The following is a 21,599-nucleotide window of genomic DNA, read 5'->3' on the forward strand; positions in this document are numbered from 1 at the left end:
GGAAGGCCTGATGTGCAAATATGCTTTGGCAGGAAACAAATGAAATCTATTTCTTGGCAACTTCAATGCTAGAACTCTCTATGGAGGTTGGGATTGTTCCTCTTCAAAGGCAAGACTAAAAAGTCAGACGGAATGAAAAACAGCCCTACCAAACACAGTTGCTTTCAAACCAACACCTCTTCTCTTAGTGCAGAATACTGACACCATAAAGCAGTATGACAAAGGGAGGTTCTGGATCACATGGAAAGAAGCTTGCACCAGAATCAAGCCGAGTAGTGCACTTCTGTGATGTATTTTAAGGAGGGTGAGGGGGCTGCCTTCAGGCTGAAGGTGTGATTTTGGCCCAAGAACTTCCACTGTTAGTGAGAGCCTCCTTTACCTTCCATCTCAGGAATATGTGCTGTGTTTGAGTAAGGTGAATTTGTATTGAATATTTTGCTGAAGCAAAGCAGTGTGGTTTCTCTCACTTTGTGGAGATACTCCAGTGCTTCATCAGGATTAAGGATCACCTCTGAGCTCTTCTTTCCCCAGCCTCAGTCATTAATAGGTCAGATCCCTTACTCTGTTATAGCAGGGTTTACAGGGCAGCCTGTGGCTACTGTTCTCTGGCAAATTGTAAATAACAAAACTTAGAATAACATTTAAAAAAAAAAAAAAAAAAAAACTTTAGATCTGTGTATGTGGCTCTGGACATAAGTGGCTGTGGACAGATTCAAAGAAGATTATACAAATCCATGTAACTATTCTTAGGAAATGTTGCAAAACCTTTCTGTTTTGCTAAAGCTTTTCTACCACCAGTGTTCACAGCATCCGCTGGCCCTCTGTCCTCTTAATAGAGACACACTCACAGCTTTTATCTGTTGCATCCTTGAAGTCTCAGAGAGATCTGTGTTGCTGACGTGCAGAGAAGAGATGGAACGTGTTCAGATGCTGAAATAATAGGTGACAGGACAAAGCCAAAGACAGGAGGGTTGGAAAAGAATACAGTGAATATGCATTTCTAGCTCCTTGGTTTGGTCAGCAAACTAGCTGGCTGTTGTCAGACTTGGACCACTGGCCTAATTCAGTGTGGCAATTCTTATGTCCCCGGAGAAGTCACCTTGTTACATGCTTGCTACATTTGTAAGATTATTTTATTCTCTTCTCCATTCAGCTGCATCTTAAAATATCTGCAGAAAAAAAGATCCAGCGCTATGTGTAGGAGTAATTTTAAAAAATAAAATAACCTACCAAACCTCTCACCCCTTCTCTTCTCATTTTCAGACTAAAACTGTGAAATTTCTCATATTTCACCATGACCGATCTGTGAAATTGGGCATCGCTCTCTTTAGTTTACTGAAGGCCCCAATTATAAGATCAGGCTCTGGAACCGTAAGCTTTGCCTGGCATGGAAATTTTGTTTGGGAGTGATTTGTTTGGGTCTGTGTGTGCACAGCTTGCTAAAGATTTTCTGTGCTGAAGGATTTCTCTGAGGTAGAAAGCCGACTGACCTTTTGGTGTAACTTGTGTACATAAGAGGTCCAAACACTTATGTCATACATGCTGATTTTCCTTGAGGGTGTGAATGTTTAAAGTCATGATCTTAGTGTAAATGTTCACATTGGTTCCTACCCACTGCTCTAGAAGCTAGAATAATATTAAACGTAACCATATAGGTGTGACTACAGGAGGGATTACTGCTTTTCCTTCCTAAATGTAAAAATATTTAGGCATAAGCGAGGTGCTACTAAGCCCTTTTGCAACTTTTATTGGGATCCTGAAGGGGCTGAACCAATGCCTGATCCTGCAGAGAGCTGCAAGCCTCTCCTGTGCTGGTGACAGTTGTTTCTGGGTACTGGCTAATTGGTGGTGAAACAAAATGTCCGAGTGGGTGTAGCACTACCTCCTTCAGGCTGGTGGCCTGTCCCTGTTGCATCAATTTACTTGCCAATGTAAGTGTGGCCTGATGTGAGCCCCATCACGCAGGGTGGCTGTGACACATGGGGCCACGCAGATGCTGCTGCCTGTGTTTGCCCACTCTTCTGGTCTTGGCTTCTCCTCCAGCAACATGTGGATCCTGGCTGTGGTCTCCCCGTTCGTATGCTAAGTGAGATTTCTGTGTCAGTCACACATGCAGACTTCAGTGACTAAATTGAAATCTGATGCATTTATCTAGTACAACTGGTTTCATGTGAGTTTCTGGTAATTGCATTTCACACAAATAAAGCTGAGTTTTCTGTGACCGAGTAGTGCTCTGAAGGATTTGGCTGTGTTTGCTATTTTGTCCAAGTTTATATTCTTCTTTATTCAAGCCTTGCTATCAACTAAATCTGCTGGAGTCAGGTACTCTCTGTATTGTATATTTATTACTAAAACAATTCCCTGGGGAGCAGAGTTGGGATGTGTAATGTAATCTGCACTGTCATGTTTAGGAGACTGCAGGGGGGATTATTTAAACTTCTTTTTTTTTTTTTATTGAAGAAAATGGAGGAGGGATGGAGGAAAATCTTTGATTTGCTTTAGAGAAGGACTCAAGAGGTACAGCCCTTTGCATAAACGCTTGCTTACAGCAGTTATAGATGACTGTGAAAAGCCATTGAGTCCCTGAAGTCTGTAATGTATGCCGTAGAAATGGTGCTTTTTTTCTGATGCCTTACCAGTAGAAATGAATTACTGGCAATGATGAGATTTGGTGGTATTTTTGCAATGTATCTCAGTTAGTACTGAGTTCTGCAAGAGCTGTCTTTGAAACAATGGCTGCAAATCCCCACAGAAGTTATATTTCACTAGTCTCAAAATATCCCTATTTTGTTTAATCTGAATTACTAAAACCAAATGCTGTATTAAAAAGCATTGTTTTGGAAAGCATCCCCAGAGCTGTTTATCTGGATAGCAGGAAACAGGAAAGTATTTATGATATTTAGGCAAGAATAATCTTCTGCTGTATTATTTCAGATAACCGTTGCTGTATGCAAATTTGGGGATATTTTAAACCTCCTGAAATTCTTTTATCTCTCAGTGATATGTGTCACCACCATAACAGCAGTCTGTAATGTATCTGTATTTATTTAGGATGTTTTTCCTTTCTCCTTAAGGAAGAGACAGTACGGTAGCATTACTGGCAAGCAGGTTAGCTGTTGCAGCATGCTGGGTTTTTGTGCAGCGAGCCAAGGTAGACTGTCAGATCAGAACATCCTCAGATGTGGAGGAAGAACATACCAGCCCTATGGGAAGGGGAGTGGGCAGAAAACATGACCTGCCGTGGATTGCAGTCTCTGTGAACTGCAGAAATACATGGGAACACTAACTAGTTGTTAATTATTCAGGAAATGCAATGCAAAATAGCTTTGAGTGGGATTTCTGGGTTTATGGTGGCTGATGAGGGAGCGGTAGCAGGTAAATGTCATGTAAGAAGGAAGTCTGTGAGGTGCTCCCGTTCTCTGAGTTGTAGCTATTTTGAGTTGAGATAGTAGGGGAAGGTGCAACTTTGCTGCAGCCTTTTGGGATTGTTCTCAATTGTTTTTGCTGTCTTTATGTATTTTTAGTAGCGTGCTGACATGGTTCTCTTTGTGCTTCCACCCCCTATTCCTCAATAAACACAAAAAACTTCTATTTTGAATTCAGCCCTGTTGGTGTAGCAGTCTGTTTGTTTATTTAAAGTAAGGTGAGATGTCTTGAGTAAAATACGTGTATGTCTGACCTAAGCTTTTAGTGGGAAAAATAAGAAGTTCTTTGTATCAGAAACCTCAGGATATGTAAAGATGAAGGCTTGGCAATCTGTTTTGTTTTTCTCCTGTGCTAGTAAATAAATTTTAAATCATCACACCTATCACAGATTCTGTAACACCCTTCACAGTGCTCTTCAGTCTTTGAAGGGCCTGGTAAACTGCTCCTTTATTAAAGTATGGAGGAGTTTTAACCAGGTTTTCAGAATTATTACTGCTGCATTAATGGGGTATTTTAGTTTGCTTTTCACTATGTCTAAGAGAAAACCAGAAACTGGGGAAGAAATTACTTGAGAAAAGGCAAATTTGAAGTGAACAAAACTTAAGAGGAGGAGTTGGTTCCAACATGGGGGTGTAAGCAAGATCCGTTACGGGTCAGCTGGTGAGGAAGCAGAAATTTTGGTCCTGGATTTGGTCATGGCTTTTATTTTTGTTGGCCTGTGTGGCCATGTTAGATAAAAGTGATCTTTCTTCCAAAATAAGATCATTCTTGCTAGTGCTGTGTTCTATCACTGTTTGACAAGGCAGTGGTTTCCTGAGAGATGCAAATCTGTAGGGCACAATTTCCTTTCCTTGTGACAGAAGTTGGCCTGTTCACAGCTCTTGCATAGCATCAGAAACACGCAGGCTGTTTGTGGCAGTTCCTTTACATCCCTGATCAGGTCACATTTCCCTCTTTGCTATTAGGTAGCACCTTACCTGTTAGACCAGGAGCTTCATATTTCACATGCCAAACTCAGGGTGGTTTCTCATCACCTTGGAGTGGAGAGAGGGGAAGGAGTGGAGGGGTAAGTGTGTGTGTGTAGGTAATCTCCACTCTGCTCCTGCAGCCCCAGTGCATGCTGTGGGTGGCTGTATGTATGCTGATTATTTCTGAGGAGTCATCAGTTGTGCACGCCCCTTTCAAATGACTTGCTCTCATTAAGCTTTTTCTGCATTTGAGTCAGGACAACTAAACAGTGGTTTGCCCCCAGATCTGTCATCCTTTAAATAAGAGAAAGAAGAGCCGTGTTCTCTAGGGTTGCTTGACACAGTCTCTAATTTTTTTTGACATTGCCTCAGCTCAGAAATGCAAAGTCATGTAGGCACCTGGCTGTGCTAACTGATATCCTCATACCCCTTAGTTCCATGCTCTGAGAGGAAGTACAAGTAGCTTTGTACAGTGTTAGGGGGAAGCAAAATTGTTTCCACTTAGTAAGTTGAGGAAGCCTGGATATGCAACACTGTGACCTTCCTTTAGGCTGAACATTTACAGGCCATTATCTCCAAGTATGCTGACTCCTTAAAATAAAGCTCCAGTGTGTCTTTGGGGCATGCACAAGTGTCAGAGATTGGTTTTGTCACTGATCCACAAAGGAGCATTTTACACCCATGCTTAAGAAAGGCTCAGTTTTGAAAGGAGGGGCTGTGTAGGGGGCTGAAACGTGACTTAAGTGCTTTTGAAGATTGTATCCTTGCACTATGGGGTGAATCTGAACCCAGATTTCAGAGAGGTAGGTTTTAGTTAATGGAAGTATCTGCACCTATTCTGTTTACCAGTGCCTGTAATTCTCATTGCATTAGTACTTAAGTGTTGATTTTTTCTTTTTTTGAAACAATTCCAAATGAGATTGAAAGCAAAATAATCCCGAGGGATTTAGTTAACCTACTTCATGTTGTTGGTTTGATGCCACTACAAGGGCTATGGCATTCTAAGAGGGGCAGTCACACACACTAGAAAATGGGGGGGGAGGGGGGGGGGGGAAAGGCTTTACCAGTTGGTTCCTATCTCTTTTACCTACCTCTGTTAGGGTTTTCTGACCCTGAGACCAAAACAGTATAGTATAGGGAGCACTCAAAATTAATGTGCATGTAATTTTAAGGCAATTTCTTTTCATGAAATGCAGCATCTGGTTATTCCGGAAGGAGTATTTATCAGCGTGTGGTATTACCCCTGTATTTTTCAAGGTTGTTTGCTTGTTCTGTGCATCCCTACTTAACTTTCATTTATAGGTATACATCTGTGTTCCGCATCTATGCATATCTATTCCCCTGTGTGTCTATGTTCGTAAATGAGAATTGTGAGTTTCTGATGTTTGAGTTTCTGATGTATGTGAGTTCCCTGTTGTTCTCTGAGGGTCCTCTCTGCCACCACACCACTCACAGTCACTTGAGCCCACGCTGACAGTCAAGCCAGTGGAGGGTTGTTTCTTTCTTTTTTTTTTTCTTTTTTTTTCTTTTTTTTTCATTTTAAGTGCTGGAGCTATTTGTTTTGGAGCTTTCCTCTTACATGAGCTAAAAACTTTGTCCTCTTTGAATTTCTCACTTACCACAAGATTTTAAGTGACACCCTTCTCACCTTGAGAGGTTCAGCATCTAATAACAGATGAGCATTCTATTAATGAAAATGTATTTTAAATTACTTTTCTATTATGGTGTATTGGGGTCTATTGTGTTAGTGCATTGCCACTGAAAATCTGAGCATATGGAGAAGCAGAGAGGGACTGCAGGCATCAGTGATTTTCTTAAACTTGTCTGTATTAAGCAGCGTTTATAAAGAGAACTAAGGATGGCTCCTGGTAATTAAAGAGGCTTGTGTGCCAGTGCTGTTAGTAGCAAAACTTCTCAGTGAATGCAAGAACAAGTCCTACGTAGAAGATATGCCCATGGCATGGACACTGGATAAGGTAATAAGGTAACGTGCTGTGTGTCTGACTGAGTGACTGTGAAGGTCATAAAACAGGGATTAAAAGTAGAGACCCTGGCAACCAGCGTTTAAGGAATATTCTTCTGTAAGTTGTGAAGCCCTGTTGACAACTTTATGCTAAATTTAGTTTCCAAGCAATCCACCACATTTCTGCCGCTGCTTTGAAAGTTTGTGGAATAGGATGTTACTGAGAGAAGTGTGAAAAGTGGGAATATTTGTGTCTTGTGATGTCTGCTGGTGAATTAGTTCTGGCTAGGTAAAACAGGCTAGAGCTTTAGGGTTGTCATCTTCAGGTGGGTATGCCCTTCATGCCCCCAGATTGTTTCGGGACTGCAGACCTTCATAATTCACAAACTGAGTTGGGAATGATAGTGAGAATGACTGAATATGTGATGGAAGAGAGAGAGACCTGGCCCAGAAGCCTGGGAAACATCTGCAGACTAACAACTCGAGCAAAAACACAAGCTCAGTCTTCAAATTGTAGTGATTCTTGTTTTAGCTAAGCATGTGAGATTGGGCTAAATTCCAAAAGCCTGGTCCGGTTCTTATTAAAATCGGGGGTGGACTGGAGAGCCTGTGTAGTTTAATTTGGATCAAACATTACTGATGATGAGAAAAGCTGAATAGTATGTACTCCAGAGATTTATTTTTTTTTCATGTATGACCCAGTAGAACTTGGATTCCTAATTGGGTTTGTCTGACAGTAAAGGAACTTTAAAGGATCGGGGATTTTGTAGTGATAAAATGTCTTTGCCATCGTGTAAATGTATCTGTTAAATTCTACAATGCCGTTACCAGTTCCTGCTCTGCACCTCCACACAAGTACGTAGTAATGGCATCGACCACATCATTCTTACTGTCAGGATAACTTCAGGAGAGAGCCTGGAGTCTCAGAGAAAGGTAAGTCTTTGAAAATTATGTTTGTGGGGAATGAGAGCAATGTTGTATCACACAGGCTTACTAGAGCGAGCAAATAACCTTATTCCTCTGAGTTCTTCCCTTTAACCCCCCTTCTCCAGATAACAATGGTTAAACTTTACATAAATAGCTGGAATACTGTGGAGGGCCCGATAAGCGGATTTCTTCATCCACGCCGAGTCTCCCTTATATTACATATCCATTCCATTATCTTGTATGAAATGCTTATTGCAATTTCTTCCATTTAGTCTCCTATATACATTATCTATAATGCATAATGGAGTCTGTGTATGAATGAAGGACAATATCCCATAAAGCAAGAAAATGACTTGTAAGTTGCAGGCAGTGGAGCATTAATGGTATGATCTCGTTACGGTAGGAAAAATTTTCTCCAGCATTTCCCTTTATACTGTAGAACTTGATTTAATTTTCTATTTTTTAATCATCCATGTATTTAATCAAGCTGTGCTATAAAAGAAATATATAATGATGCTGAATTACAGGGTATATGCCATAAATTGTTCTTGTAAATATGCCCTGTTTAAAGGAATGTTACAAACTTTCAGTATGTTTGTTATGTGGGATATATCAAATTATGAACTGGAAGTAATGTCATAGTAGTAGTACCGAGTTCCCTCTTCTAGACTTACAATCTGAATTGTGAAGTAAGGAGTGTAAGTATATTTTCATTTCTGGGTGCTTCAGTTTACTGCATGTAGGTATCTTGAAGTTCTGAGTTTATTATTCAATAGCATTATTTGTAAGAGGGAAGGGAGATTACCCTAAGAATGCCAGCATTCGATTACATTGGTGTAGTCTGCAGTGCTCTTATCTTCAGTCCAACTGCAGTCAGCAAATAGGTGTTAGAGAAGCTACCTTAGACCATGCAAGCAACACTGTCATTGGAGGATTGTTGTATATTGCATGCTTTTTGAGACACTTTTTGTTATTTAAGTGTATTTTTTGGCCTACGCTTGGTTTTATTAACTATGAATATTGGAACTTTACTCTCTTAAGGTGGAGAGTGTTACAGAGTTGTTTCTGTCTGTCACGCGAGTTTCTCCTTTATCTGTCATTCATAATTGTGTTTAATGTAGTAAGTAATTCTGTTATTGCTGCATATGCTTTTCCTGTATTTCTATTTTATAATTTACTCTTTATTAGGCAAGCTCCGCATATCTAGGTGCATGGAGTTTATTTGTTTAGTTGTAAGTACCAGCAAAATAGTCCTTCCAAGCAGGTACTGTTTTCTGCCTTTGATAACCTTCAAGTTGTGCCAGTATCTCTTTTGGGACTGTAGTGCCTGGAACCAGATGAAAGGCTCCCGACAGAGTCAAACACCGGCTTGGGTGGACTGGGTGCCAGCTTCTCCCCTCTTTGTGGGACGTGCAGCCCCAAGTCACCCACCACATAGGTAGCACTAGGACAGTGGCTGTGCCTCCTCCCCTCCCAGCTTGGCTGTGGGGCCTGAGGAAACACCTGCAGGGAGCAAGCAGGCAGGCACAGCAGCTGCTACCAACAGCTGCAAAAGCGGCACAGCAAAGGCTGGAGGCCGTGCAGAGAGCAGCCTGCAGAGAGCTGCTGCCTGATGCGCTTGCTGCCCTGTGTTCACAGGCGATGCGCTCCAAACTTTTATTTTCTTCCTCATTTTTTCCTCAATCCTGGCCACTTTGGCACGATGTGAAAGAGGTCACCCTATTGCAGGCTCCTGCCTTCCCTTAGCTTTGCAGTTAGGTGTCACGTTCAAAGTGAATGCATGTGCTCCTCAGACAAGCCCTTGCCGTGCTTATTCTGTGGGTGTTCAGCCTTTGCTCTGTCTTGCTGACTGTCTCCTGTTATACCCCGGGAGAGATCCCAACAACACTTGTGTACCTGCAGAGTGCCTAGCACCGTAAGTACCCTTTTCTGGCTAACCTGCAACAGCTGCAAGAATAAATAATGTTATTACTGCTGTTAGTATGGTTGGAGACCAATGTCTGCTTTGTGGTTGTCTGTCCCCTGTAGATTTAGCAATGTGGCACAGAAATTGCTCCCTTAGCTGAGTATGAGTGCTAGATTATCTCTACAGTAGATGTCTACCTTTCCCTCCTTCTTTTCTTCTAAATTACTTCCCGTTTGTCAATTATTGGTACATTGTTTCACCTTGAAAACCCCATGATTTATTGGTGACAGTGGGGAAAAGCCTTCAGAGGATTTTGGCTCAAACCATTAGTTTGGGTTTTGTAATTCTGACCAGAATTTCTGTCAAATGGCCTGTCTGTATCCTATGCCTAAATAAAAATATAATTTGTATAATGTCATGTGTTGTTAAATAGTTGTCATGTACTGCTTCGTATACAATAACATTTCTGTTGTGGGTGACATTCAAAATGACTATTGCATATGCAGCACTGAATTTTTAAAGAGCTTTTAGACACTTGGTGAAGTACTAGCTAGTTCGTATTTTTCCTGGAATATAAGTGCCTTCAGCCATGCCAAGAAGCATTAGATCAGAGGGATATTATAGTTTAAATCATTGCTATAGAGCAAGGTTCTGCTCTATAGTCTTGCTTTCTAAGGCTTCTTTACTTCTTAAAAGACCTGTGGTAAATTTAATATTTCTAAGATGTATTAGAAGTATTGAACCTGGAACATAAGCTCCTAGAGTCAGGGAAATTAACTTTCTGTAAAGCACTAAGTACATTTATGGAACTGTAGGTGTAAAGCACTTGCATAAATGAAAGTTGCATTTTGTGATGTATATTTTCAGCCCCCCGATACTTTGTTTTATGCAACTTCTTCCAAAATTATTCCTGAATTGCACACCTCCCTTTTTTTTTTTTTTTTTTTTTTTAATGGGAGGATGCTGTTATGTCCAGACCCCATTAAGTTTAATGGATTTCTGTGTGCTTATAAGACCACAGCAAGAAATGCACTGCAGGGTTGGCCTTCAGTGAAATTCTCTTACATCTGTGTTGCTTTGAATAATGTTTGCTCACTAAAATATTCATAAACAATCCTATAGATCTGCAGTAGCTGTAGATAAGGATTGCATATTTTCACCTCTGTACTTTTTTTTTTACATACTAAAAAATCTTTGTCCGTGCTGTGGTTACTTATTTTAGTTGTAATTGGATGTGTGTGGGGAAAAAAAGTTGCTACATTTTGCATATCCTTCTTGTTCTGGTTCTCGGATCCTTGTGGTGCTTTAAGCATTAATTCTTCAGGATTTTGTGCGTAATGAATATTGAACTATGATAAAAGCCACAGGATTTCTTTCTAGGAGGTGTCTTGGGAACTGGTGATTTTTTTTCTAAGAACTAGAGGGGTGTAATATTCTCCACCTGTGACTCTCCTGTTCCTCTAGGTTAACAGAATTGCAGTGCTGTACATGTTGGCGCTGCCTGACACTGTAGTGCTTGCAGAAATGTTTGAGTGAATGTGTGAGTTAAAATCCTAGTGTATTGATAAGTATTGAAACAGCATGAGACATTCAGGGAGGTGGATATGGCACCATTTGGAAGCAGGTGGGAGTTCTGCAGTGAAATCAGCTAGTATGTATTGCCGTGGAGTTAGTGCTGCATGCCTGCAGTGAGGACTGCAGGACTCTCCTTCCTTAAGTCCCCTTCTTAGGTACTGGTTTTCCTGCTGTTTGCGTTGCCTCACATTTGTGGTATTGTCACAGACCAGTAGAAAGATGAGTAAACAGCACTGCAGGTGCTTTTCTGGACATGCTCCTTTAAGCATCATCACTTCTTTGTGCCATTAAAAACAGGAGTGAAGCCTAAGAGTTGGAAGCTAAAACTCATCCTGTAAAAGTCTTTCAAGTTAACTTGAGTTTGTCCTTAGATTTCTTTGAGGACTGATGCTGCTAACTAGCAAGATTCTGATGTCTGCCTGCTTTGCTGAATTAGCGCCTTGGAATGTGAATGAAGAAACAGATGTCTTTGTTCTTCACTGGATCTATGTCACTTCTGGCCAAAAGCATCCTCTGAATTTCTCTTCCTGCCTGCATGGGCTGTCAGACTCCCTCAGCTCCAGTATGACCCTCCGTCTCTGCCCGTTCGCTGCAGATAGCCTCCCACCCTGTGTGGGTGCCGAGCTCAGCAGCACAGAGAAAGGAAACAGCTGTGGGCAGTGATTGGTGGCAGTGTGAGCCTTAAGAGCAAGAAGGTGTCCCTTTACTCCATGGTGACTGATTCCCTCCTTACTGCAGCTTAGAAAACAAACTCAGGGCATTAGGGAGGTGTCTAACAAACCAACGTGACTACTCTCCTGTATGGAGAGAATCACAAGTTCCCCTGTGCATATAAGCCTACTTCAAAGGACTTAATCTGCTGAAAGCGGAGTGAAGTGTGCTTAGCAGGAGGTAATAATCTTATATTTGTGTAAAAAGTACCAAAATAAACATGTTACAGAAACTCAGGACAGTTGAATTATAAAATGTAGTCTCTCTGGCTGCTTGCAAACTGAGACATTTTTTGATGCGGGAAGTAGAGGCTCTTCTAATGATGCCTCTTCAAGGAAATGTGAAGGTTAGGAAGTAGTGATTAGTGTGCTCAGCAGCAGAGATGCGACGATGCACCCTTAGATTTGACTAGAAGTGGGCTTTTATGATTTCCTGAGTTTGAGGTAGATCAATATGTTTTCCCTTACCATTAAAACAAGGCATTAGTTCAAAACTGATTCAAAGGTGTGTTTTAAGATGCATTTCATATAGTGTCAGATTTTTATCTGCAAAACCTGTCCCATGTCTCTGGGTTCTGTCTGTCAGTTTCAGTACTGTGCCGTGATGGGATTACAAACCACTGCAACGTGACTCCAGCTGTGCTGTTGAACAAAATGAAACAGAGAGGGCGTCCTCTTGATCTTATTCCAAAGCAGAAACCTCTGGTCAGACTGACCATGCATTGAAAGCTCCTTTTTTAAAAAAAAAAAAAAAAAAAAAAAAAAAAAAGGGGGTGGGGTGGGGAAACCCCACAAAAGGTGACTGAATGTCACTGGGAACTCCTACAGTAGGCAAAAGCTTTTCTGGGTTGAGGAGTGGCTCAGCTGGCTCCTTTCTGGTCAGTTCTCTTCTCCTCTCCTCGTCTCTGCTGTGCAGGCACAGTTGTTACACTGATGTTCATCCCAGCCATTTCTTCTAGAAGCTAGGCTTCCGTTGTATTTGAGCCTGGTACTAGAAAGGCGTAAAAAAAAAAAGTAAGGCTTTATCCATCTACCTCTTTCCCTATTTCTCTCTCTTTTTATGTAGATGAGGGCTTCAGTATAAGTACATATTTGTATATCAAAATGCACGCGCACACACACACATATATATAATAACAGCTATATAATTAAAAGCATTCACCTAAATATACAGCTGAAAGAAAGCTTGTAATTTGGTAACTGTTCATTTCTTTGTTAATGGTAAAAGATAATTTGGAGCTCTTAAAGACAAAGAGCTACTCTGTTTGCACTAAACTGACCTGCAAGTAATAGCAATAGGTGAATGTGACACCTTGTTTTTCTACTTTCCCAAACTCTTTTTCCACTCTGTTCTGAAGTGTTCTTGAGTAAATACTGTTGTGAGGCATGTAACTCATAAATAGCATCCAAAATTTAAGCACCAACCAGGAGTCATTTGCTGTGTTTACAAGCCCTCAACTTATTTTGTAAATACCATATCCTATTATAAAAGGTGCTGGTTTGGCCACAAGAACTTACTGCGGAGTAGCTCTCACTTAAGAGGGCTGAATCTGTGGAGAGATGCGTCAAAGCTGCTGTGTATTTCAAGTTTCTGTTTCTAAGTTCAGAGCATCTTCTGTCTTAACTGAATGGAGGAATGGCATGGTGGCAAATGATACTATTTTTGATCTCATGAGTGTGTTGTACTAAATGCAGCAAAAAACAAACATGACTTATGTTGGGGAAAAGTAGAGAATGAATAATAGCATATTTGGGACTGTCCACAAAGAACCAGAAATTAATACATCTAGGGAGGAAATCATCACCACTGGCTGCCCCTGCCAGGGGCATCAGAATTGTGAGGGTAGGACTGAGCCTCTGCTGGCTTGCTCCTCTGGGGGCAGAGATCCCAAATGAAGTGTGAGGGTCCCCAGTGCAGGTCCTGGGGGTTCCTCACAGAGATGCAGCACTTTGTGCATTTCCCTAGACTTTGTTTGTTAATAAAATATATGTCATTCTCCCTTCTTAGGTGAGAGAAAGAAGCTCGCCTTACTGGGTACACTAGCTATTCTGCTAGAAACTGACTTGAAATCTTACTGTGAACACAAGAAGTCACTTGGTTTTGTTCTTTATCTTGAAATACCATTATTAAGGGTTTGGGTCCTATTTCTGTGATGTTAACACTAATCCATAGGCTTGTGCTTTGTGAGGAGTTATGCCCAAACATCAGGATCTAGCTGTGAGAAACTGGGACTCCCCGTGGTTATCTTCACAGTAGAAGGGGTCTGTTGTGTTAAATGTGTGCTGCTGCAATACCTGTAATGCACGTTCATATCCTGGTCGCCGTTTCTACAAGCATGTGTTACGGCTGGTGTCTGTGCTAGGTTTAAAGCCTGCCACTGAATTACAGAAGAAATGTAATGCCATGCATTAAAGACATATGTTGTTGTTGAGACCAGAGCTGGTCACAAAAAAGTTGCTCCCTTGACATGGTGAGCTTCAGAAATTGATTCAGGTGCACTGAGAATTGATTTGAGAAATGTCTCTGGCCTTATGGGACAGCGGTGGAAAGAAAGCTCAATAAAAGGATGTTGTAAAAGCAATCTGAGTAATAGGCAGTAGCCACGATCAAGGAAATTGGAACAGGTGAACATTCAAGGGGCACTCTCACTTTGAATTGGTGTTTTAACTGATTAGGAAAACAACCCAACAGTAAAGAGCAGATTAATGGTAGAACTTTTTTTTTTTTGAGTATTAGATCTTTTTTTTTTTTTTTTTTTTTTTTTTTTTTTTTTTTTTTTTGTCTTTCATGGTAGGTCTCTTGGAAAAGTCTGCAAGCATAGCATGACTATGCTCAGGCCCATTCCTTCTTTTTTTTCTTCATCTCTTTCTTACTGAAATATCTTCTGTCTCACTTCTTCTGGTAATAGTTTTGGATCTTGTGTCCTAATATCTAGGAAATGAGACAGACTACTGAAAAAAATGGTGGTGTTGGCTTCTCCCGAAAAGTTGCTAAACATGCCGAAGAAGTGAACTAAATAGAAGACAATACAATAAATTTTAAAATTGCAAACAAAATATGTCTTGTCTACTCATTCCTGATCAGTAACACTACTGATTACATGAATGGATTTTTAACTTTCCTAGGCTAATGTGATTTTCCAATTGATGCAGTTCTTTTTAATGTTTTGGCTGGCTTGCTGGAAGTTTGCAGAACCCAATCTGGAGAAGGTTGTAGATAACCACTTGAGAGAGATCCTGAGCTAGAACACTAGGCTTTAACAGAAATCCTTCATCAGGTAAATTGAAATTCACAATATACAGGGCAACGAGCAAATTATTGTTACTGTGGCAAATCAGAACAACTAAAAACCATTGTGGCTTATTGCCAACTTTAGGTTTTATTCTGTATATCTTTTTAAGCTGGATCATACAACAGAACTTGACTTCTTTTCAGGTCTTAAAGGAATGATTGGACTAGCAGGACTTTAAAGCCAGAGTGAGGTTTTATTCAAATTTTCCAACTCCATGGAGCTGCACTTCCTAAGGCAGTTCTTGAAGCAGGACCCGTTATGCAGTGCACTCACCTTACAGAGGAGATGATTAAGTCCCAGACGGGTAGTCTTTTCTGTTTAACGTTGGCTATTTCTGTAAGAAATAGATGAATTAGAGGGGCAGGAATAGACACTAGTCACTTCAATTCACTGATTCTAGCATATACAAAAATGCATATGGCTCTCAGGATGTGTGAAGCTATATACATACATATATACATTATATACAACGTGTATACCTTGGCCTGTCAAGTCCAGTATATTAATAGAGCATTGTTCTTGTTATCTTTTTGTATGTATTTCAGATACATCATTCAGTCAGTTTTGTCCCTTCCTTAGACGCCTATTTTGTTTTTAGATCTCTCCTGGGCTTGTTTTATGAAGTGATTTTCTCCACTGAGCATGCAAGCACACTTGTTAGGGTTTGATATATGTAAGCCACATATTTTATTATGGTGGATGTGTTCGTATAGGATTCTTATTGATTTTCTTGTGTTCTAGTCGATGATGAAGTGAAGCGATAATAAAGCGTGTATGTGTTGGGTTTGCTTTCTTTACCTCTGCTGTGACTTGGACACGCCATTGTAATTTTTTTAGATATGCCAAGCGTAGTAGAGAAGTAATCTTTCTCCCAAAGTAAAACAATGTAGGATTACAGCAGTAACTGCTGTTAGCTGCTGCATTTGTCCTTTGCAGCCCACTCTTATGTGCTGCTCTTATCCTTCTCGCTTGATTTTTCACTTTGGCGTCAAGGAAACATGGTTTTGGGCCTTTCTTTGTAACAAGCTTATTCTTGTTTCTAGTGAAGCCAGTACTAAAATTCATACTGGCTAAACAAATATCTACAATAAATACTGTGCAAGTATGAAATGTTAGGACAAAGTGTTTATGTCTGTTAATAAATGTTGCTTATCTACTTGCTGGTATTTCCAAAGGAGTTTTGTCCTTATGATATTAAGGTGATAGCATCTCGAGCATAATTTGCTTAGCATGGGAAACTTGTACTACTCAACCTGTTGATGAAAAGTGGGTTTTAACCTTGCTACGAAATCTAGAAAGCCTGAAACAAAATTGCACAGATTTTGCACAGCATTTTATGCAGGTACATTGTGTATTGCTTGTAGGAGGCAACTGCTAGATGTTGCTTTTCAAATAATGCTGTTGTGAAAGGCATTTTCAGTCTGGTGGTTCCTCGTTTTCACCTGTTCTCTGAAGACCATTAACTTTAGATGTGTAGCAGGTGCGTATGAAACAAGTACTCAAGTTAATATTAATCCACTGTGTAAATGTGGATATAAAGCCTACTGGAGATGTAACAGCAACTTTCACCAAAGCCCACAAAGAGGATTTGTATGGGAGAGAAAGAAAAATTGTGCAATGAACTGGTATTTATTTACATACTTTGAGGGATGCCTTACCTAGTCTTAATTAGTATATTTCCATTAAAATCATAATGATAATGGCTAATTTCCAAATAAATACTTTCAAACTCTATGAAAAAATTTCTAAATCTGAAGAAAAGGAAAAAATTGAATGTGGCCAGTAGAACCTTGTCAAGAAAATGCAGAATATCATCAAGAAAATGCAGAATGCACAGAGACGGTGCAAGAAGGCTGGCTGCATGATGATCACCTGCTGGATTTTGGGTCAGCATCCTGAAATACTGGCAACACAGCTCTGTTGCCTGCTGTCCAGGTGGGTCAGCACTGGTTTCACATGCAGCAGAACTGAATCGATGTTGGTCACTGCAGGCTTGGCTTTGCATTTCTTGCCCTTCTGAAACTTTTTTCTTTTTCTTGTTATCTGAAAGTTTAAAAGAAAAACAAAGCAAAACAAGCAGAACCAGCCAACCAAAAAAAAAAAAAAAAAAAAACCAAAAACAAACAACCCAGGTCTTTATTTTGTAGTGAATTGAGATTACATCTCTTCTCCCAGGACTTGCTCAGGGTCAGTAATGACTTCTGTGAGAATGATTTATTGACTTCTCTGACCAGAATTAAAACTGTCACCAAAGGGCCTGCAGTCCCTAGACACCAGCTTGGCCTTCTCAGTCAATCCGTGAGAAAGATGGCTTTGGTTACATAGCAATTAAAAGACTTATTTTGTGGTGAGTAACTAAAGGGAAGTGGAGGGCAGAGAGAAAGGTTAACATACTGAAGCAGAAAGTAGCATAGAGCACTAATTCCGTCTCCTTTTCTATCGTTTTCCCCCTGCTGTCCATTTTCTACTTGCACTTTGTTAGTCAGGTTTATTGAACCGCCTTTGGGAACCTCAGAGGTACTGTGCAAAGGGTTAAGATTACTGAGCCAAAATGCTCCAAGTTTCAGCACAGCATACGAAGCCTAGCTTTGCGATAGAACCAAGTTGTGTGTGATCATCAGCAATGTTACTATCCTTGGTTGCCACCAGTCTTTTACCCCTTCCAGCTGTGGACCTGTTGGGTGTTTTAATCCAAATCTGACAACAAAGGTAACGGCCTTTGTAGTGGAAGAGAGGGGATGCCCTTAGTGCTCTGCTGAGGAAACAGCATCACAGGTATGACCTTTAGTAGGCACTGGAGAATACAAGTGAAAAAGCTCTGTTGTGAGTGAGAATTGGAACAGAAATCTTGAGTTCGTTTGCTGCTTGTTGGAAACCAGCTGGCACCCAAATCCATAGGAGACTTCACTTCCATTCCTTATGGTCCTACTTATTTGGTCTTTTGGCTGTTTAGCACCCATAGAATAGAAACATCCCTGCAGAACTCAGTGCAATGTCTGTGTGGGTATTGAAGGCATTTCACAGGTACGGGTCTTGCTGGAACCAAGCTCGAGCAGAATCAGAGCATTGGGATTCCCTTTGGTTTGTTTCTATGGCAGCTTTTCAGCAGTTGGAGAAATAACATCTTCTCTTGCGATCATCTTCTGCGCCATGATATGCTGGGGAGAAATGATGCTTTTAGGATGGCTGGTTGATATTACATGCTTTTGTCACCGTTTATTGCTCGGGGAGTGGTGTATTTGCATGATAGACAGTAGTCCTGAAGATCCTACAGAGCCATGCTAGGTGCCTGGTCCTGGCACTGCAGACTTCACCTGGTGTTGCTGCAGAGACGGATTGTGTCTGGGGGTCATTCAGTAGATCTGAGGATGTCCCTTTCTTACTGATAGGGCAGCCAGCATGCAACTGGTTTTGTACATGGGCTCTTGCAGATGGATTTTATAGCCACAGCTTCCTTTCCTGGCTGACTTCCCGTGGTGAGGAATTGGTCTCAGAACTTGATACTGCAGGAGCACTGCAGGGCTTGAAATGTGATTCAGCCCATTTTGCTACACTTCCTAAATGCAGAAATACTTATTTTCCAAACAGATGCTGTAAAATGTACAGAAATAAACACCACTGATTGTAATCAGAAAGGCATTAAATGACTTTCCAGACTTCCCAAGGAAGTCTGTGACATAGCTGTGAGTTGAACTCTAGTTTTCCATTCTAATGACCAGATCCTGCTATTTTAAAACTTCTTGTTATTATCTTTTACAATGGAAATGTTCATCACTGGTACTTCTGTGTGCCTGACTGACTTCAGTATGTCACACCTGGACTGGGAAGCAGATGTCTTTCTCACTGAATCCTCTCTGTTATGTAAAGCTGTGGTGAAATGTAATGCCCAAGTATAGTTGAGATTTACAGCAATTTTTGAAGTCAGCATGAGTTTCCCTTACCTTACTGTGCCAGCATGTCTTAGTTTGCTCGTTGGCGGAGCAAATGTGTCCATTGTGAGAGCTTACGGCTGTGCTTACCTGTCTGAGAGAATTTTATGTGAGGTAGGCAAAGATCCCTGGGGCCAGTTTAAGAGAACCGATTTAATTTAATGTGTGTACTAATCTGAATTTGAAATAACTCTCACAAGTCCTCTCCCTCCTATTTTTAAGTACACAACTTTACACTACCACAGAGTTCCTAGTGGAATGTCCATTTATTTCACATTGATCGGGTCATAGTAAACAAAGTATAAAACCAGTTCACAGCAATTTTTGGAGAATAGAATAGGTCAGACCATTCTTGAAAAGTTTCTTGTTGTTTTTTGTTTGTTTTTTTTTTTGTTTTGTTTTGTTTTTTTTAAATCTGCTTCTAGTGGAAGGGACCTAGAACTGCTTAAAACAAGTTTTAAAATCCTGGAGTAGCAGATAAGTCAAACTCTCAGTCTAATGTCTTAGTGCAGTTTTGTAACTAATTCATGGATCATTGTGCGAGTGAGGTGCGTGATGTGGGTGATGCCATCAGAAATGCTCACACATAGTCCTTGCCTACTTTCCTACGTACTCCTTACTAGTGTCTGAGTGCTGCTTTTTTTGCCGTGTGTCTATACTTTGGGTATGTTAATGTTTGTTTTTTTTAATACGTGTCCCAAAAAAGTCAACTATTCTTCATTTTCAGGCTTGAACAAAAAAGTTGGTAGTTGTCTCTGCTGGAGATAAGGTAAAACTGTTTTCATCCAAGTAGCCTGTGGGATGGTGCAGACAGTGGTTTTTAGTCCAACTCAAATGTAGCTTGGTTTGCTGTGAAGAAAAAGGAGATGGTAACTGGCCTAAGGTTAAGCAGGTTTGTGGCTTATTAACATTTGTTTATGTACTTCCACTGAAGGTATGTATGAGCCCTCAAATATGGATCCTCTCCAGGACTTTATTTACATCCAGCCAAGAAAAAGGCAGTGGAATTAAAACATCAAGTACAAACAAACCAGAATCTAAAACAAGAAAAGTTCTGCTTTGAACCTGGGAAAAGACCTATTTCACTTGCTACCACTTTTCAAGCTTCTGCAAACACAGATATACCTGAGTTTCTCTGTAGTTTCCATCACTGGAGCTTCACCTTTTGAGTAAGGTAGCACTCTTACAGAACTCATGCTCCTCTAAATTAATAGATGACAAAGAGAACAAGGTGTTTAATTTATTGTAAATTTTACTCTGAAATGATGTGTCAATGATGATCTTAAAATGTAAAGGAGTGTTGGCAGCAAACGATAAGAAATGTCAAGGAAAGGGCAGAAGTGAGGAAGGGATTTTAACATACTGGTATCGTACTATGTCCTCTTTTTGATAAGCTGTAATGACAGTGGCTGTCAAAGTTGTCAGGGAATGGCAGAGCCCTTCTTGAGACATATCTCTCTATTATTGACAGGCAAGGAAAAATGCGTGCATGTGCGTATATGCGTGCGTGGTGGCCTAGAGATTGATCCCTTTTATTCTGGGTCAGAGAAAAAGATGAAAAGTTAAGTAACACTGATTCTCATCCATGATTATTGCATTTTCATAAAGTCTTTGGTGCTATGTGCATCATTGTACCATTTTTTTTTCTGTGCCTCTGGTACAATAGTAGAGAGCTAATGTACTTACAGATACATAAATGGGTATATTATGTAAATACATGTGCATTTTAATCTCTGATTATGATATATGTATTAGTCCAGAAGGACTTATGTAACTATAAGCATTCTAAGAAGGGGATGAAAAGAATTTTTGCTTTCAATGTCTTACCAGAATGGCTGTAGTGTAAAGTGCTCCAAATGCAGATACCTTCAGGCTTCTGCCTTCATCTGGAAGTGGGAGAGTTTTAGCATGGAAGCTTGTTCAGTGCCCTGCCTTTGTTATGGCCCAGCTCCATGAGAGACTCTGAGATATAGAAGTACAGGCAAATACTTATAGCATAAATATATGTGGGATGAGACCTTTGTGCACGTTGACGTGAGCAAGGGATGGAATTGTCAAAATCCTGAATCTTTTGACTGGGTGCATTTGCAGTCCCCTGCTGTATCCAGGCCCCGTCTTTCAAAGGGTCGCTGTCCTTTGTTCTCTAATTTTGGTGATAATACCAAACTGTCTTCTGACAAAACTTCATAGAAAGGAGAAAATTTGCAGCAACAGGTTGGTCTTCTACATTTCAGAAATGTCTATCAGTGAAGTGATTTGCTAATCGTGAATTTAAGCTTGTAGTCACTGTGCATTTAAATTCCATTTGTGCCAACAGGATTTTTGCCAGAGTAAACAAACTGAGTCTAAGGAGCACATAAGAAGCATATGAAGAGATTTGTGGAATGTGAGATGCAAGTACTAGGACTGTGGGGAGAAATATTGCTTTAATTTTAAAAATAACCACAAAGAAAGAAGCAAATGGAACACGAAGATATTTTATTTTCCTAGTCTGGGGACTCTGCTAATGTGCAATGTTTTTTTTAAATGCTTCATCAGAAAAGTATCTGCTGATAGGTTATCCACTCTTTGTGCAGGTAGAGAGCCATATACAGACAGAAAAGAACAGTATATACTCCCTGGACAGCATTAGTATTCAGGTTCACTGGTACAAACCCCTCTGCAGCATTCTGTTCGATGGCTGATTAGTCATTTAATGTCCAGCACCTTGTGTGGGTTCAGTTTTTTCAGCGACTGCTGTGGCCTTTCCATTGAAGGCGTAGCCATAAAACTGTTCTGAAGGAAACACGGAACCTGAAGGATAACAGGGGTTCTGCTGGTCTGGGTTATGAGAGCGGCATCTTTAGTTCTCAAATTACCAAACAGTTCTTTGGAAAGCTGGACTCTAATCCCGTGGAAATAT

General features: G+C 40.5%; 1 protein-coding gene and 1 long non-coding RNA gene across 4 annotated transcripts in view; one reads left to right on the forward strand and one right to left on the reverse strand.

Moving 5' to 3' along the window:
- The window catches only part of BRSK2 (BR serine/threonine kinase 2), a 300,200-nt gene that overhangs the window by 38,498 nt on the left and 240,103 nt on the right, over nucleotides 1–21,599 (forward strand). The window lies entirely within an intron of this gene.
- Nucleotides 12,252–21,015, reverse strand: LOC311436985. The gene is made up of 3 exons (XR_014693193.1): nucleotides 16,641–21,015; nucleotides 15,042–15,102; nucleotides 12,252–12,466 (listed from the first exon to the last, which is right to left on the reverse strand). It is a non-coding gene; the product is annotated as an uncharacterized lncRNA (long non-coding RNA).

This window comes from Aythya ferina (assembly GCF_964211825.1).
Source record: "Aythya ferina genome assembly, chromosome: 5".
Classification (NCBI taxonomy): domain Eukaryota; kingdom Metazoa; phylum Chordata; class Aves; order Anseriformes; family Anatidae; genus Aythya; species Aythya ferina.